The sequence below is a fragment of the Lissotriton vulgaris genome, chromosome 12 (genome assembly GCF_964263255.1).
Source record: "Lissotriton vulgaris chromosome 12, aLisVul1.2, whole genome shotgun sequence".
NCBI classification, from domain to species: domain Eukaryota; kingdom Metazoa; phylum Chordata; class Amphibia; order Caudata; family Salamandridae; genus Lissotriton; species Lissotriton vulgaris.
This window is the reverse complement of record NC_141700.1, coordinates 723,935,132-723,947,499: the sequence shown is the minus strand read 5'-3', so window position 1 is coordinate 723,947,499 and position 12,368 is coordinate 723,935,132. Positions and strand designations below refer to the sequence as shown.

The 12,368-nt window shown below is 42.1% G+C and overlaps 1 non-coding gene across 1 annotated transcript; it reads left to right on the top strand.

The window, feature by feature from the left end:
* Positions 1–652: 652 nt before the first annotated feature.
* Positions 653–724, top strand: TRNAG-UCC (transfer RNA glycine (anticodon UCC)). The gene has a single exon. It is a non-coding gene; the product is annotated as a tRNA-Gly (tRNA).
* The last annotated feature ends 11,644 nt before the right edge of the window (positions 725–12,368 follow it).

The following is a 12,368-nucleotide window of genomic DNA, read 5'->3' as shown; positions in this document are numbered from 1 at the left end:
AGAGATTAAAATATTTCGAGGAGGGCGCAAACTAATCATATAGATCTTTGTAATTAAAGATTTTTATGAGATTTTACAGGTTTTTCTTTTTCGTTCCTAAAGATTTCTTAGATGGTCACGCAGGCTTTTCCCTTCTTTGCAGCTTTTCACATCTATTACTGGGGTGATGAGTTAATCCACGTCACTGCCACATACACTCAAGAGACTAATTACTAACTGACCACAAACACGTATTCAATGCTCTTCCCCCTTAAGAGTGCTGCAGTGAGACCCTTGGGGGCAGGCGCCTTTGGGTGCAGTAACACCCCCCCCCCCCTTGAGTCTCTCTCTTTACATTGCACGCGCTGCTCTGCATTAACCCGTTCATCGACGGAGCTGGAGTTCACTGTCCTAGGACAGGATTCAAGCCGTAGTCAGCATCCGGGCACCTGCGGGGGTTGGGTGAATGGTGCAGCTGGTTTCTCCTCGGTAATGATGACGGCTCCAGTCAGCGCTGCTCAGCCCAAGGAGGGGCTCTTAGAGGCGGACAGTCTGGGGGTCTTGGAAGAGTCATTGGAAAGAACATTCTGTGCGTGAATGGTTGACTTGAAGTCCACAGTCGCACACCTCCGACACAGACTGGGAGGTTTGTGTTTCCATCGCCCCGCAGCAAGCGTTGGTGGTATAGTGGTGAGCATAGCTGCCTTCCAAGCAGTTGACCCGGGTTCGATTCCCGGCCAACGCAGCTCTTTTCTCATCCAATATTAACGATTAGTATTACTACGTCTGTCTGTATTTTTATAGCTAATGATTAAGCCTGTCACAGCAATAACATTCTGCTGGACTAGTCTCTTTAATAACAGCCACTGGGACAGAAATGCAGCTCTTCCTGTGACCCAGATGGAAAGTGCGTTGGGAAAGGAGAAGGAATTTGGAGGACACAGCACCAAGAAGACGAAGAGGGAATTATATCATGGAGAGGGAGGGGCGACATAAATGCATTATTATTACCCGAGAGGTTTTGTTATACAGATCTCCACGTGCAGGGCTGTACTAACAGCTAACAATCTGAAAATCGAGTATTTGCAACCAGTTCTGAAAAGTGTCATCAAATATTCCAGAAGTTCAGGGTCAAACAGACAGTATCAAAGACCATTGTTTTCTCACAGCTTCAAATCCTGTTCACGACTGTTTGGAAACTGTACTCCAATTTATCAATTCTATTTTCTGTTTGGTAGTACTAGACATTTCTCAGCCCTTTTTCAGCGTTGAACACTTCTCCAGTCCCTCAACCCACTGGGGATTGTCCCGATGCCTCGTGTCCAGCACTTACTGCTTGGCTAAGAAATCATTCAGAATACGTTAGATGAATCCTTTTCGAAACTGGTCCAACTTGTTCAGAATATGACCTTTGCACTGATCTAGTCAGTTAACTTAGCTGCAAAATTTCTTTTCTCAAAAAATTGTGAAAGCTCTCTGAAATTTTGTAGTATTCCTTTATAGTAGCTACTGTGAAAATTGAAAAGTTAGAGAGGGTACTTGTTCAAGGAAAAAATATCTCCAGTGTGTAAAATTGTGGGAAAATAATTTTCCAACAATGAAATGTGTAGATGTTGCATTATGTGAAATTTGCAAATCTTGCTAGTGCATTAAAACATTTCTCTCAGGCTTGGTGAGAAAATAGTAAAAAAAAGTCTAGTTTTAATCATTCCACCTGCATGCAAAGCTTATGTCAGGTGATCATCAATGCCCAAGGGATTTATAGATGACGATGAAAGCCTTGTGGCAGATATTGCTGTTGCCTTTGAAACTAAATAGTGCTGCAAGGCTAATATGTAAAAAAAAAACCTCCCCTTTCGGCCTTCATTTTCAGAGGGTACCAAAGCTGAATGGTTTAATCTTGATTTTGTAAGGTGATATTGATTTAAGGAACTCAGATAAAAGTGACACATGATTAACATAAAAGGCTGATGGTCAAATCCATGTTCTGACGGTTTTCTACAGTACGATTAATAGTTTGGCAATATTTACAAAAAGGGGTGGTGAGGGACAGAGTCTCTGAATTAAGCAGAAAGCTCTCACCCAGTCAAGAGATCAGGGCTAGATCCAACACCGTTTTTTAGCTCACTGCACCATCCCAGTTTCAGAACCTGGCTGTATGCAAATTAGTCTGTTCCTGTCCCAGTGCATGATGGGAACAGGACAAACCAAACTACAGAAGCCAATTCTTACACTGGGAAGGAAACAAGCTCCCGGGGACCGGTTTCTCGCATTACAGCCGTCTTCGGCCCGGTTTGCTTGATATTTACAAAAAGGGGTGGTGAGGGACAGAGTCTCTGAATTAAGCAGAAAGCTCTCACCCAGTCAAAAGATCAGGGCTAGATCCAACACCGTTTTTTAGCTCACTGCACCATCCCAGTTTCAGAACCTGGCTGTATGCAAATTAGTCTGTTCCTGTCCCAGTGCATGATGGGAACAGGACAAACCAAACTACAGAAGCCAATTCTTACACTGGGACTGATTTGCATATAGCCAGGTTCTGAGCTGGGATGGGGCAGTGAGATAAATAACGGTGATGGATCAAGCCCTGATCTTTGGACTGGGTAAGAGTGGTCTGTTTAACTCAGACACTCTGTTCATCACCACCCCCTTTTCTAACTCGTAATAGTTTGGCAAAGCATGATAGCTCTAGCTCAGTGATACTCAAAGTACGACCCGGGGGGGGCGCATGCGGCCCTCCTGACCTTTACATGCAGCCCCCCGGTCAAAAGCAGCACTGGGCTAATGTTTACATGACTCAGCACTAACATAGACAATATCCTACAAAAACCAGCAAGCATTTATTTAAAGGTTAATTGAAATTAAAGAAAGGAAGTAACTAGGGTGTCCTAAACCACTTCACTTTAGGAACACCTTCATTTTGAAAAAGATCTTGTAGTAAAAGAAGGATAAAGTATGTTAATTAATTAACTTGCAGAATGATTTCACCTTAGTACATCAGATTTTCAGTACATTGAGAAGTATGTCTTTAAGTGATAGTTTTCAAGCATGAATTGAGAACCATTAATTCTTCCTGTTTAAAGATTTTTAAATAGTTTAATGTTTTAATTTATACTAGAGTGTGTTTTTTTAACTAGTTTAAGTTTATGTATATATATATATGTTTAATTTTTATATAATTTTAAAATTATAAAATACATTAAAGTTAATCCTTTAACAATTGTTTTAAAGTAAATATATATTTATATATTAATTATTATATTTGTATGCTTATCTTTTTGTAATTAAGTTTATTTGTTATATTTGTTAAAGTGTATATAAAATCTAAATAATTTTTTTAATTAATTGTATTCTTTAATATATTTAATATGTATCATGTAAGGCAACTGACACCGAAACGCGTAAGGATATGGGGAATGGAACGCACTGCTGAACCTGTGAATAAATGCCTTAACCTCCAGTATTGAGTCTCAATGTGGTGTGTAATAGATGTTTATTTGATGGGCTGCTCTGGCCCCATTTATAGTGGCTGCCCTGAAAGATCAGGGCTCCTATGCTCGGAGGCTGTTTGTTTGAATATATATATATATATATATATACATATATACGTATATGTATCGGTCTGTGCTCGGAGGCTGTTTGTTTGAATATATATATATATATATATATATATATATATATATATATATATATATCTCACCGGCAGCGCGCCACCCCCACTTGACGAGGGATACTCCATTGAGGTTGCCGTTGGATTTCATATATATATACATATATACATATATGTATCGGTCTGTGCTCGGAGGCTGTTTGTTTGAATATATATATATATATATATATATATATATATATATATATATATGTATCGTTCTATCTATCTATCTATCTATCTATCTATCTATCTATCTATCTATATATATATATATGTATGTGTATATATATATATATATATATGATATTTAAAACAACTATATTTATGACATCAATAGTTTTTTCCAATATTTTTGTACTTACCATTACTATAAGATGTTGATATATTTGACATTGATATCTTGATCACAATATGGAAACCAACTACATATTGAAATTCAATAGCAAACAGCCCATAGGGCTCAATGTGACTGAAGATCTGTACACATGTTTACATAAATAAAACCAACGAGATAGGAAGGGAGTAAAATGATATTGCCATTTGAAAATCTTGAACTAATGTAAAATATGTGTAAATAGGGTGTATATATATGAAATGTTCAATATGGAATTTTAATGAAGTTTTTTACACATATATATATATATATATATATATATATATTTGTACAATGGTGTATATATAATGAATTATGAAGGAGAAATGCAGTTGAAGAGAAAAATGGCCTACTCGTTGGGGGTTAAATTAAACCAAATTAGATCATAGATGAAAATGTACTATATGTAGTATGGTTAGTTCATGTGTTCTGCAATCATGTTTATTGATAACCTGAGTAAAATGAAAGAGAGAGAAGGATATATATCTATTTTTACGAAATTCATAGCGAAAAGACGAGCTGTTGTAAAATTGGTACAGATGAATAATGTAAAAACAAGGGAGTATGTTTAGAACCCTGGTATAGCCAAGAAAATATAAAATAAGTAGATACAGAAAGAAATGATGTGAAAATAGCTTAGCCCTTGAATATTGTTTACAAATTTTAGTTTTATTCACACAGGAGCACTTTACACGGGTTGGAAGGGTAATGCGTAGGACAGTAAGAAGTACTAATAGGATGCATTCACAACTCAACTATTATTGCTGATAAATTTGGTAATTTCTCCAATGTTTACATTCAGGGATTTAACCCGGTATTTCATGTTTACAATTAGGGATTTATCCCAATATTTTTAAATGATCAGCTATACCTAATCAAATTGTGAGCAACAATTATAAATGGTGTTCACATTGTTAGTTGTGAATAGATGTGAGCATTGAACATTCTTAATGTATAGTCTGTCCACTATGTCAATGCCAATTGGTGGCAATTTTAATGAACCAATCACAAAATAGCACTGTGCACTTTAAAAACGCTTTGAAAATGTGGTTATGCTGTCATGTGATCAAGGCTTTGTGCCGAAACGTTATGGCGACAGCTGAATAAAATTTGAAACCAGCATCTCACGTTTGGTCCGTGTCTGTTTCCAGCGCGATCGAGAGCAAGGGCGATTGCGATAGGAACGGAGGTTGGAGTATATATATATATATATATATATATATATATATATATATATATATATATATATATATATATACATATATGTATCGGTCTGTGCTCGGAGGCTGTTTGTTTGAATATATATATATATATATATATATATATATATATATATATATATATATATATATATATATATATATATATATATATGTATATATATGTATCGTTCTATCTATCTATCTATCTATCTATCTATCTATCTATCTATATATATATATGTATATATATATATATATATATATATATATATATATATATATATATATATATATGATATTTAAAACAACTATATTTATGACATCATTAGTTTTTCCAATATTTTTGTACTTACCATTACTATAAGATGTTGATATATTTGACATTGATATCTTGATCACAATATTTTTGTATGGGGATATTTTTACTTCGATATTTTGTCAGTATACCCAACTTTATATTACTTCCTTCGCAATGTTACAAGTTCTCTTTGGATACTCTTGTTGATTGTTGGTCTTGTAATTTTTCCTGAAGCAGATTTTATAATTTTAGTATTTAATTGTCCTAACATACTTTCTTTCTGGCACATGGTTTGGTCTCAAGTCAAAAAGATTTACAATCTGTATAATTTTTTTATTATTCTTCATCTTTTTTTAGGAACATTGACCAATTCTCCCATTTAATCTTTCCCAGAAGATAAATTATTAGATATTTTATTAGCAATTGCTTTTCCGCACATCAATTTTAATTGGAGAATGTCAGCCTTGTTAACATGTAAAGTATGGTGGGATTCAGTGGGTTCACATCATAAGTTGTATACTATGGAGCCGATTATGATGTCATTAGGAAGGGCTCCGTATGGGATATGGTATTGCAGAATCCGATTCGGAACCCTTGTTTCCTACCGAATTGGACAGTTTTCCCATCAACTAATTATGATGTCCAGAAACTGTACGAGCAGTTCGAATCAGCTCAGAAAGCAATTGGGTCAGTCCGAGTCTTTTGGAGCCGAATTGTGCAGCTCAATGGGCAGGGTTCTGGACGTGCGATGATGATGACTGATTCGGACAGCCGTTCTGCCTCAGTTTGCCAATACAAAATGGATTTTGGAATCAGTCTTTGGGGGCCCGTTGCAACCCCCTATTCACCCAGAGGTGACCAAATGTGGCCCTTGGAGGTGCCCAAGGGACCCCTCTTCCCAGCCATGCACAATGTGGCAGCCACCATGAGGTGCCCGCCACAGGGTGCAAGGTTTTCCCCAATCACCCCTTTTTCCACTGTTAGCCTGTGGTCTCAGTCAGACTGCAGGCTCCAAGTGGAATCAATGTGAGTCTGACCGAACGATGTTGGCAAGCATCGTAATTGTTCATCCTGACTAGCAGGACACGATTTGGTAGGAAACGAGTCTGGAACCGTTTAGTTTGGCACTGTTTCCTAACAACATCGTAATCGGCCCCTATATATACTATGCAATGTTTACCTTCTCATAATGTGCAATTGTTATGGTTACCTCTTAATACGTTTCTTAGCCAAGTTGAAATTGGTGTATCTAGTTCATTACCTATATTATCTGAAACCGTTTATCCTCCATGAATATTCTATCTCTCTGTCCTCCCTCCTTTTACATTTAAGTGGAATTTTATTGTTATAGTTATACAGCTACTGTTTCTTTTTAGAGGCTAAGTTATAGATGAGAATGTTATTAGTCTTTGTCATAATATTCATGATATAGTATAAGATGTTTTATTTTATCCTTTTATGTTTTCTCCTTCTCTCTTTCCCTCCCTTGCTCATAAAATTATAAAGACTTGAATGTTTTTTCCCTAGGTTTTTAATACAGCATGTTCATTGGTAACTCATTATTTTTAATTTGCATTTGCGTTTTGCTGTATATAATGGATTAAATAAAGTATTTTAAACATTAAAATATAGATGATATTTCTGGCTGGTGACTTATATAGGTTCCTTAATGCACTGAAATATGAAATTTTCTCTGCTCACATGAGAGTCCATTTCCTTATCCTTGTATCTCAACAGCAGGAGTCTGGACTCCATTCTCAAATTGGGCCAGCAACAGACACCTGGCAGTAGGGCAATGTTTTCCTCTGTAACTGATGCAGGCCTGCATTTATGGCGTGCGACCAACACAGATCCACTGGGTGCGGACCTGGAAGGGGGGCACTGACCCCAGGGGCAGGGCACTATGTTTAGCAATAACGTAGGTTTTAACAGCATCTGGCGCAGAATTCCTTGTCTGTCCAGTTTTCAAGCATCAATAAAAGTGTCATGATACTTCCTGTGATTGATGCTGCTGTCAGAGGAAGAGCCAATCAGTGGGATGAATATTCATCCTATTTGGTCCATAATCAATCAGTATCTGTTGCTAGGATTTCGGTTTTCCTGCAATAGCAGAAACAAGATATGGAGGATGGATGTGGTCTACTTCCTCTAATGTTCCTGTGTTTTCACGAAAAAAGTATATTAGAACTTTTTGGGAGGAGAGGAAAACTGGCAGGTGTTCCTCACTCCTCACACCTCATCATGTGCTGTGGAAATAGTGGTGTGAGGAGTCAGGCAAACCCATCACATACTCTCTTACAGCCACAGAGCCCTGCCCCAAAAACCATAATTACTACACAGGCTCAAATAATATTTTATAACCCAGTTTCAGGTATTATATGCGAATTATGAGCGTATCGCGTGAACAAGAATGAGACTCATATTTGTGAGAAGAATTAAAAAGGGAATACGCATTCCAGAAAGAAGTCAGGGTTTTCAATAATATTGAGTAGTATGGTTGGCGCGTGGTGCCAAGAGGAGGAAATTGTGAGCAGGCGCCTTACTGTGCTGGCGGACGCGCCAGCACAGTAAGGCGCTAGCGTGCGGTGGTGCGATAACTGCTCTGTATTTACTCCTGGGACTTGATTAGAGAAGTTCAAGTGTTATTTCTTTTAAACTGTGTATATATTTTAAACTGCCTATTTTACCTCATTTTCTTGTGTGTTCTCTTCCGGTCTCGCCCCGGTCCACCACGGCTTGTGCCGCTTGTGTGGAGGGCGTTCACAGACCTGACCCGGCCCCTAGGGGGTGACGTACTACCGCCTGAGGCGGGGCCGGCGCCCTCATAACTGACATGCCAGCTCACCTGTGCAGCGGACGCACCAGCACAGTAAGGCGCTAGCGTGCTGTGGTGCGATAACTGCTCTGTATTTACTCCTGGGACTTGATTAGAGAAGTTTGAGTGATATTTCTTTTAAACTGTGTATATATTTTAAATGGCCTATTTTACCTCATTGTCATGTGTGTTTGTAGTGAGCGCACTAGTCTATGCACGTCACGTAGGACGTGACGTGCGGCGGCCATCTTGGATGCGATGCGCGCGCATCGCATAGCGCGCCTGAGACCGGGAGAGACGGCAGCGCCGGCCGGCGCTCTTCAAGTAAAGCCTGTAATAATTGCCAATAAACCCAAGGTGTTACAAGCAACCAGAGTCAGTGAGATTATTGAAAGGAGTAACATTACAGTGGCGACGAGGTCTGGAGGTGCCCAGCAAGACCACACTAGAAAAAACGGACCCTCCACGTGGACTGCTGAAGAGAGGGCAGCACCCCAGTCCACCCAGATCTTGGCAGAGATCTACCCTGCGCAGCCCAGCTACTCCGAACAGAACAAGGGACACGGCAGGACTCACAGAAGGTACGGCAAAAAAAAAAAAACTTGAAGAGCGTGGCAGAGCCACAGCTACCCACACAGGCGGCAAAGAGGTCAGGAAGGTGGCGCAGACACCCCAAATCAGCCAAATTGAGCGCGCAAATTCCCAAGTGATCGCGTCAGGGAGGAACAGAGCTGGCTACCAAAGAGGAGGGTGTGTGGACTAGCACTAAGAGTCCCCAGGCGCAAACCAGCACAACAGTAAAGGACAGCACCCCAGGTAGTCCCACCAGCAAAGAAGACAAAACAACCGTAACCAAAGAAGTGAAAATGAGCACACCAGCAGGGTACGCAATTGCACCAGTACAATTCCTACCGAAACCAGGTGACCCACTGATGAAGTGGGAGGACTGGAAGGAATATATCGACAACTTCATAGGGGTCCTGGAGGATGAGAATGAGGAAAAATTCACCGCACAAAGGAAGAAACGCATACTGTTACTCAACTTGGGTCCGGAGGGACTCAGGATTTACAAGAGCCTGGTGCCCAAACAGAGAGAAAGTACCGACGTTGACATGTATGCCCACACCGTCGAAGACCTGGATGAACATTATCGACCCACGGTCTGCGTGTCAGTCGACAGATTCAATTTCCAGCAGAGGAAACAGCGGACGGGAGAGTCCATAGAAGAATACGTTGCGGCCTTGAGGAAGCTAGCGACCACGTGCAGGAATGCACTTTGGGAGGAGGAGTTTATCAAGGATCAGATAGTAATGCACACTACTAGCACGAACGTGCAGGACAAGTTATGGGCAAGTGGGGACACCACACTCAAGGACGTAATGGTCATCGTCAAAAGAGCAGAACTCGCACGGAGATGCGCCAACGCGACCAAGAAAGACATGGCAACCCCAACCATGGTGAACAGGATACAGGAGGAGGAACATCGCAGAGACCAGAGATACAAGAACCCAGTACCCAAAGGAACCAACAGATGGCAGGACAAGACCGGACCACAAGGGAAACAAGCGAGTGGCGACAACAAGAAAACGTGCTATAGGTGTGGGAGTTGGTCCCACGAGGCACACGACAGAAGATGTCCGGCGTTCCGGGCCAAGTGCCTGCACTGTGGCATCATAGGTCACTACGAGAAAGTGTGCCGGAAGAAGTTATCCAAAGGTGTGGTAAAATGTATTGACCAAGATGAAGAAGATCAGGATGGGGCCGCAGAGGAAGATGTGGTCACCGTCCTATGCATATATGACCAGATATTATGCATGGAAGGAAAAAGGACAACCAAACCCATACTGGAAATGACAATGGGCGGAATAACCATCAGCGTTGTGGCGGACACAGGCTCCCCCTACACAATAGTCCAACGAGCCGTGTGGGACGACACGTTCAGACCGAAGCTAGGCCCAGAGTTGGAGAAACTAGACATTCGACCAGTCACATACAACGGCGATCGCATCCCAATGGTGGGATTCCGACGCCTGAAGTTTGAATTCAGAGGCCGTTCAGCGTCCTGCAAGCTATACATAGCAGAGAGGGGACCCTCCATCTTGGGATGGCTAGACCAGGGCGATCTAGGAATCAAATTAGACCCAGGAGGGAAGGAACAAATACTACTCACGGAACCGGAAGTGTGGCCCAATCTGAATAAATGGAAGGAGGACCACCCAAACGTGTTTGGGGGCACAGTAGGAAAAATGGAGAAATTCCAACACAAGATCGTACTCAAGGAAGGCGCCATCCCCATGGCTCACAAAGTAAGGAACGTACCCATAGCAGTAAGAGAGGCAGTCCACACAGAACTCCAGGATTTGGAGAGAAAAGGGATTATCGAACCAATCACCTGCGCCGAGTGGCTCGCACCATTGGTGGTAGTCATGAAACCCAACGGGAAGGTCAGGCTTTGTGTGGACTTGAGAGAACTGAACAAGAACATTGTCGTAGAGAAATTTCCCCTTCCAGGGATCGAGGAAATGCTGGCAAAAACCAGGGGGATAAGGTGGTACTCCACAATTGACTTGACCTCTGCCTACCACCAAATAGTACTGCATCCAGACAGCAAAAAACTCACATCCTTCATCACCCCATTTGGGTGCTACCAGTTCTGCCGCATGCCGTTTGGGCTGGCCTCGGCAGCCGCAGTGTTTCAGAAACTGATGCACCAGCTGTTCAGAAACATAACAGGCGTCCAATATTTCCAGGACGACATTCTGGTAATGGGGCGTGACAAACTGGACGATCAGAAACTCGGAAGGGTGTTAGACACCTTGGAAAGCAAAGGCCTCACGGCAGAGTGGTCAAAGTGTCGATTGGGCCTGGAGTCAGTAACATATCTGGGCCACGAGATAGGAGTGCAGGGCATCACACCTAAGGCAGAAAATGTAAAAGCAATCGCAGAAGCGCCGCCCCCCAAGAACCCAAGAACAAGGAAGAGGTCAGATCGTTTTTGGGGATGGCGGAGTACTACAGCAAATTTGTGGTGCACTTTGCCTCGAAGACTCATCATATGAGGATGCTGACCAGGGAGAGCACCTCTTTCCAGTGGACACCAGAAACTCAAACTGAGTTCGAGACAATCAAGAAGGATGTCACGGGAGCTGTACCACTCAAAGGATATGACCCACAGGGCGCCACAGTGCTCACGACTAACGCCAGTGACAAGGGCCTGGGCGCAGTACTCATGCAGGATCGTGGACGAGGAGAAATGGAGACGATCTGCTTTGCATCCCGGGCATTGACAGATACCGAGAAAAAATACAGCGTGATTGAAAAGGAGATGCTGGCGGTGGTATGGGCCATGACGAGATTCCGGCAATTCCTTTGGGGGACCCGATTCCTACTCAAGACAGATCATAAGCCATTGGTAAAAGTGTTAACATCGAGTGGACATGCCAATGCCACTCCCAGGATATCCAAAATGACTCTGAAATTACTTGAGTTCAGGTACGATGTGGAATACATCCCCGGAAATCGGAACCGAGTGGCCGACTACCTGAGCAGAGCAGCGGCAATGGAGCCACGGGAGGAAGACCCTGCAGGCAAAGGGGAATTGGTAGCTCTCGTAGAAGACCAGGAGAAACTAATCAGCCACCAGGAGTGGACAGAGGCATACGAGGAGGACAGCATTATGAAGGAAGTGAAGATGCACGTCGTCAAGGGCTGGCCAGACAAAAGACACGTGAGCGAAAATATGAAACCATACTATGAAGTAAGGGAAGAATTGTCGGTAGGAGACAAGGGTGTGTTCACTTACAGAGGAGACAAGGTGATCCCCCCCAGTAACCTCATCACTAAGCTATTGGGCATGCTACATGAGGGCCACTTAGGCATAGGGAAACTGAAATTAAGGGCCAAACAAAACTACTGGTGGCCAGGCCTGGACATAAGGGCAGAAAGGCACGTCAGAGAGTGCCCACAGTGCCAGGGAGCTGACAAGACACTCAAACCACTACGCCTAGCGTTAGGAAAGTTTGTCCCCCCACAGAACCCGTGGGAAGAAC